The 7,546-nt window shown below is 43.3% G+C and overlaps 1 protein-coding gene across 1 annotated transcript in view; it reads right to left on the bottom strand.

The window, feature by feature from the left end:
- Positions 1–5,173: 5,173 nt before the first annotated feature.
- LOC309338202 (uncharacterized protein) overlaps positions 5,174–7,546 on the bottom strand; it is a 115,510-nt gene continuing 113,137 nt past the window's right edge. Inside the window, exon 8 of the mRNA XM_081855212.1 lies at positions 5,174–7,367. The gene's annotated coding sequence lies outside the window, so the exon portion shown is untranslated. The remainder of the gene's footprint in view (positions 7,368–7,546) is intronic.

Here is a 7,546-nt window from a genome sequence, read left to right as displayed (position 1 = left end):
GCAGAGGCCATCGGCACGTTCAGCCGCCTATCAGGACTGCGCCTGGCAGCTAGGGAGATACATTTAGATAAAGCAGGCAGCAATCGTTGATAACAAGTCCCTCAAATGTCAGGCAGCATAAAGGGCAGTATTGATTGCTGCCTCACAGCCCGCCTTTCCTTTTCTTTGGTGCTCTATTTCCCTCCTCTCTCTCCCCTCCCGCCGCTGCCGCACACACACTCTCTTCTTCTTCTTTATTATATGAAAGACTGGCTGGGATAATCTGCCTGCAGAAAAAGGCCATTGTGCTACAACGCACATTGTGTTAGTCGCTAAATAGAACTTATCAGCGTTCCTCCAATTCCACTAGCCTCTGTTCCAGTTCATTCCTCCCCATCTTCTCCCTGCTTCCTTGCTCTGTTTCCCAGATGATCTCGACCCTTTTGCCTTCCATTTTGGTTATCGTCATTAAAAAGAGTGTGAGGAGGCAGGCCGGTGACTTTCTGACCATCGGCTAATCAAAGCTAAAGTCTGCAGCCCCCTCATCATCCCTTCCCCTGTCCTCACCCAATGAAAATTCATCTCAGATTCCACAGGCTTTGAGAAACCAGTCCCAAAGCAATCAGGGCCATAGGAACATAAGAAGAGCCTGTGGGATCAGACCAGTACAGCATCCTGTTCTCACAGTGGTCAATCAGCTGCCTGTGGGAAAACAGCAAGCAGGATTCAAGCACAAGTGCACTTCCACCTCCTGAGTTTCCCTGCAACTGCTATTCATAAGCAGAACAGAGCCGTCATGGCTAGTAGCCATTGATAGCCTTCCCCTCCATGAATTTGTCCAATCCTTTTTCACAACCATCCAAATTCGTGGCCATCACAGCCTCCTTTTGGGAATGAGTTCCACTATTTGGCTATGTTTTAACGCTGCAGTCCAGTGCACACTTACCTGGGAGAAAGTCTCATTGAACTAAAGGGGACTTACTTCCGAGTAGAGATGTATAGGAAGTTTGTCTCTCCATCCTGCCCTGTCCTCAAAAACAATCACCTTCTTCTCCCACTGCAAAATGCTGTGAAACTCTATCAGGTTTCAGAAGTGAGACAGTTGCCGCAGGCAGGGATGGGGAAGGAATTGGATGCAGTTCACATTTCAAGGCAAACATACTGAATTTGCACTTTCCAAAAGGCCATGCAAACCAAAACCCAGCCATCCTTCAAAATTCACACTTCTCCGAATTTTGCAATGTAGTTCTCTGGCCAAGTAATGTGTGCAAAAATGTATATGCAAAGGTAAAATGTGCACGTTAATGTATATATTAGTGAAAACAACATACAAGAATGTGTTGTATAATGGAAGACTGCTTTGCAGAAATGTGTGTATGAGGAAAAATTGCACTGAATTTTCATGAGGGTGAAATTAGATAAGGAAGAACATTAAAATGCAATTGTATGTAATTTGGGTTATAAACATTGGTGTTGGGTGGGCATGAAGTCACTAGTTTTGCTGAATTGGACTAGAACTGTTGAGTAACAAATGTAACTTTCAATATGAAAAAGAAAATATTATTGATATTTTAAAAATTGCACTGAATTTTCATGAGGGCTTTTTTTTTTAAAAAAAGGAAATGTTGCAGAAATGTGGAGAACCAAACATAAGACTGGAAAAATGAGAAATGGAGAGAAGCTGAAATAGCCCTTTCCTATCTACTGCTTCCCCACCAAGAGAACACTTGCACCCATATATGAGCATTGAGGATCTTTGGTTGTAGCACACTCTGCAGAGACACTTCTGGTGGCAACCAGAATGAGATCCTTCTCTGTTGTGGCACTCATCTGGTGGACAGTCTCCCTCTGGAAATAAGGCGTGCAATGATTTTTCAGTGCCTTCTGAAAATGCATTGAGATTTGGCCTTGAGAAGTGTTCTGGTTACTGAATGTATGGTTGCATTTTAATATGTACTTCTTCTTTTTGGCTTTACTGGCTTTAAACTTTTATTGGCTTTAAATTTTGCCTATTGCCCAAGGGATCATATTTTAAGGTTGTAAATCACCTTGGGATTGGTATGGAAGGTGGTGTATCAGTGTTTGAGAATGAATAAATAAATTTCATGTGAGGGGCAAATGCCCTGGGGGAGATTTGGAACAAAGAAGCAAAAGGTGCTCATTCCTCAGCTACTTATCTGCTCCAGACTCTCCTGTCTCAAAGTGCTCTTTATTCTTAAAAAGAGAGGTCTGCCAAGGTTTACTTAAACCCTCATACAAAAAAGGTGACTGGGTTCTGGCTGGCAACATGACGACATTGGTCTGGATATCTGCTCTGCACTCTGTTCAATTCTCTCTTTTTTAAACCAATGTGGATTTCAAGCCAATTCGCACCCTCCTCCTCCAATAACGAACAGATCGTTCCCAGCTATTAGGGAGGGGGGAATTGCAATCCTTGACACTTATAATCACCATTTTAATTATTATAATTTTAGAACATGTACAATGCCAATAATAGGGCTCTGAAACAAAAGGCACGGTGTCCCCAGAGAGATAAATGACAATGGGTTTTGTCTCATGTGCTTGCTGTAATTGTGGCTGCCTGATCTGATGCAATTTTGTGCTTTTATATTTTTAGTTTGATAGCATTTTCAAATGTGAAAGGCTTTATGAAAGATAGGCACCAAGGACCAAATCCAGTTGCTGCTGGCGCTACTCCAAGCACAGGTGACATCCGTGGAGGCCTTGCGGCAGGAAAGCAAATAGCTTAAAGGCTGTGAAATCACAGCAGAACCAGCTGAAAAATAAATGGCTGGGTGGACAGTGTCAGCTTCAGTATTTGTGAAGGAGGGTGCTCAGGAAATGCAGCTTCACTGAGCCCCCCTATATGGAAGAGAAAAAGTAGTCAGAGAATTCTATCATGCTGTCTCTGCTCTTCCTGGGTGCTGCAAGCAGAGTGACAATGGTACCTCTGTTGAGATGGCAGTGCCTTTGCTGGTCTTGGGGGCCTTAGCAAATGGCCAACTTTGCCATCCTCAGGAGTCAGCCCTGACTTCAGTGGTATCATTTGACTATGATGCTAGGAGGCTTGCATTGAAGACTGAGGAGCATTGGGGTTTTCTTACAGCCCTGTGCAAACATTACTTTAAAACAGAATGAATATACAGAGTCAACCTGAAAATGCACAGGTTCCATATATGCAATCTGCATCCTCAGTTTTCGTACAAAAGATTCCATGAAAATTGTGTGACACCCCCCTAAGCTGCTGTCAGTCCCTAGAGCAGCGGTTCTCAGCCTGTGGGTCCCCAGATGTTGTTGGACTACAACTCCCATCATCCCTAAGCTCTGGCCTTGCTAGCTAGGGGTGTTGGGATTTGTAGTTCAACAACATCTGGGGACCCACAGGTTGAGAAAGGCTGCCCTAGAGAGTATTTTCATTGATGTCATGGCACAAGAAGACATGGTTAACCCCCTTCCAGCAGGCCACAATTAGGGCCCTGCTCTCCATCCCATGGCAACTATTTGAAATCTTGTTAACCATGGCTGTTAACTGCTTACATGCAGTTAAGACCTTGCCCACTTTAACCTATTAGTCTTGCTTAAGGTCATAGAAATGTCCTGCCTGATTAGATCAGGGTCCACCTAATCCAGCATTTGCTGCAAGATTCCCAGCAAACAGTGATCATTTAGTGATCCACCCCAAGTTGTCTGGTGGTTCCCGTGAACCTTCCGCCCATTGCTGACCTACATCACATACTGAAACTGGGATTATGTGCAATTATCAGGGACACCTGGAAATTGCATTTCTGTTGAAAGAGGCTAGAGAGTACTCTTAGGACCCTCACCAAATGTCAAAACTGCCGACATGGCTGCAGTGTAGTCATCAGAATTCAATAGAGGAAACAGAAGTACATATTTGTGGCACTGTGGTGCCTTGTCTCTTTCCTAATATCCCCCTTTCTCTCAACAGCTTAACTAACCATTCCTATATTGCTTTCTTCATCTTGTCAGATGAGTAAGCTGCTTTTTATTCAAAAACGGGGTCCTAAAAATCTGAACTGGTCATATCTGCTTTTACTACCAGAAAAAGTCTGACTAGAATGCCAGTGCAACATAATGTTTTCTCTATTTCTTTTTTAGATGTGCAGGAGTCATCCTTAAAAAGCTCCTAAGAAGCTTTACATCACATATGGAAGATTTACTAAGACCCACTTTGCCCCACCGTTAAAAAAACAGATGACAGAATCCATCGATACATTTGAGGGATGCAAGATCTGGAGAGAAGTCTGCTCCGATCCTTAAACGAAGTGGCGTTTTGTCATTAACATTCCCCAAAGATCTTTCATTCTTAAATAAAGTTTGCACAGGTGGAATGGGAGAGTTTGTCTTTTCAGAACTAGTCGCTTTGATCAGTCGCTCACTCTGGAGAGTGGAATATTGAATTCCTTTTGGAGTCATGCTATGCTTAAGCATTCTCCTCTTAGTCTGGCAGCAGCTTCTGGACTTGTGATATATGAGAAGCACCCCTCCCCTCCATTCTATTTTCCTTGACTTCAAGACTTTCAGAGGACATTGCATTTGCAGGACCTGGGAAATAAGACACCACAAACCATTCTGAGGATGCACAGCAACTACTAGTACTGTTACTGCAATGCTACATTTATTAAGCACCTCCGGTGTGCTACGCAGTGCTCATCACAGTGTGCTTCTGAGCTTCCCAGGACTTGTCAGGAAGAAAACATAGGGCCAGATAGAACTTTTGCCTGATCCAGCAAAGCAGTGCTTAGGTTTTTCTTACAAACAGTAGGATTTCCACCAAATATTTCTAGAGACATACAGTCCACACTAAACGAATGGCGTAGGTAGAGATTGGGAATTGACAAATGAAAACCTGTGCTGTGGTTAGAAAGAGTCATTTGACAGGGAAATTGTGCGTAAAGTGAAAGGTTGGACCTTATAAACAGATTTGTTTGTGAGAGGACCAGGCACAAGACACATTTGCTGGCTTGGGAAAAATATAGACAACTGTTTCTCAGGTGGGAACTAGGGGTATCATCTGAATCTGAGAATTCATCTGAGTCTAGCTTGGATATAAACCCCCAGGGCTCTGAAAAGCCCATCTCAATGGGTGGTATACAAATATAATAAATAAAACAACAAATTATTTATAGTACCAATTTATATCAGCAACAATTCAGCAGCAAATAATACCAGTAAAACCAGGGCTAAAGATAGTTCAACGCATTGTACAAATATCTGACATGTATAGGAATATGTACAACCTTCTTGTATAAACCACATCCCTTCCCTCCAAATCTATCCATTTAAGCATGATTCTATACACTTCACGACCCAATCCCCTCCAAATTATGTTCAGCCTCTTCTCTCCTTCATATCTGCAGATAATAACAGCAAATAATCCCTCCCCCGCCACCATCTTCTGCAAGGAAACAATATGTCAATACAGAGAAAGGAGAAAATCATGTTTCTGTAACCATTGTTAAAAGTATAATTCAGTATTGTCTGATAACATCCTTGGTGCACTGCAACAGTTGTTAGGAACTTGAGGCTAAACACCTTTTGTCCTATCAGTAACAACATGAGGTATTACAGTCTCGTTCCTAATCAAATAAACACATATGAAAACTATTCATAACTGGAGCTGTGCACATAGCTTTGGGCAAGAACTGAAAAAGTCAGAAATGGGTTGCATTCAGTCTTCCTCCCAAACTGTTCTGTTCTCACTATAGCAGATCTGTGCATGGAAACTTGTTTGCATAAAAGTGGGTCCCTGTAGCTGAATTAGGTCAACAGGATGGGGGAACTTCCACCTCCAAGTGAGGGGTGTGGCCTGACGAGAGTACAGCACACATGCGAGAGTAAATGCACACAAGTGTTTTTGCCTAGCTGAAATGAGTCCTTGGACTCTTGCTTGTCTGAATGGTAGATACAGAGTGCTGTGTGAGTGTGTGTACAAACCAGCCTACTTTACAAAGGTTAAATTTACATTAGTTGCTCCTCCCATGTTGCAACTGGCCCTGCCCACTACTGGCCCATCATGTGGCCCTGAAGGTTGTCCAGAGGGGATGTGGCCCTCGGGCCACCACCTTGATGTAGAGTATCCCTGAGTACCAGTTTCAGAGTCTAGTGTCCCTATTTTTCAGGGACAGTCCCAGATTTACAGAAGCCATCCCAGTTTCTGATTTGATCCCAGAATGTCCCTCTTTTCCTTAGGACATCTCTTTTTCATCCAAGAAATGTTGGGGGGCATGGAGTTATGCAACCCCTGAACCAAGGAGACAACCTTTAGAAGACACCTGCAGGCATCCTTGCATAGTGAGTTTTTTTAAATGTTTTATTACATTTTTATATATGTTGGAAGTAGCCCAGAGTGGCTGGGGCAACCCAGTCAGATGGGTGGGGTAAAAATAATAAAGGTGTTGTTGATGTTGAATAGGATGTCCCTATTTTCATCAGAGAAATGTTGATGGGTATGCCATTTGTTGTTCTTTTACTCTGTTCAGACTCTTTAATGTTAATTTATAAAGCACTAAATGACTTGGGACCCTATTAGATGGACCTTCAGGCCTCTACTTAAGCCCACAAGTTGCAATTCCAAACCATTACAATCATTTTTATTTTTATTTTACCATTGGTTTCTAGAGTTTCAGGATTGCACCCTAAGTGCTTTTTCACCTACCTCTACACCATTTCTGTAGCTGTCACCCTCTTCAGCACTGCATAGAACAATTTCCCTTCTGACTGAGCCATATTTCTGGCAATCTGCTTCTTTCTCTCTCAGCTCCCTGTCACATTAAGAAATCTGAAACCAGGAGCTAGGTTCAGTGGCATCGAGTTGAAAAAGGAAATGACAAAATAAACATTCAGCAATCTATAAAAAGGGGGGGGGATACAGGCCATTTATGACAATACAGAAGTATACTTCCAACAAACACTCTGTTGCCGCTGACATCTTCTAAGTAGATAAAATGCTAATGTCTACAGGCAGACAATGCCTCAGTCTAAAAGGAGACAGATTATTTTTCATACCTAATCAGGGCTGATTTGAACTGCAGAGAGGCTGCTGTATCTTGCAGTTCCCTTCAGAATCTGACATCCTAATCACTAGCACAGTCCCTGTGATTTGAGGGTAAACTCACAAACCGGCATGGACAAAGTCTGTCCCGTGCAAAGGTCACGCTGAGCGAGGTCATGCAACCTGATCATCTCAGGGAAGGCGGCATTTGCCTCTGAGGCGCTGTCTTTCTTCGAAGCGTGGGCAGCAGCAATGCTAGAGCTTCCAGGCAGGCATTCGCTGGCGACCCCCTTCAAGCAGTCGGAAGAAGTCAAGCTCTGAGTGTCAGGCTCTGTCATTGCAGACGCAGCACAAATACCTTCCGGTGATGCCACTGTCGGGGTAGAACAGCATTGTCAGAGCACCAGCAGCAGCTCAAGAAACCAGCTGTTCTGACAGGGCTGGCAGGCATATAAAAAATAAGAGATAAGGGGGAAAGCTGAAAGCAGTGGTTTATCAAGTGCATAGACAGAGTGCAGGGAGGGGGGGGTCAAATATCACTCAAAGAATTGT

Source organism: Podarcis erhardii (assembly GCF_964252035.2).
Source record: "Podarcis erhardii genome assembly, chromosome: 3".
In the NCBI taxonomy this organism is placed as follows: domain Eukaryota; kingdom Metazoa; phylum Chordata; class Lepidosauria; order Squamata; family Lacertidae; genus Podarcis; species Podarcis erhardii.
This window is presented reverse-complemented; position numbering and strand designations above follow the sequence as displayed.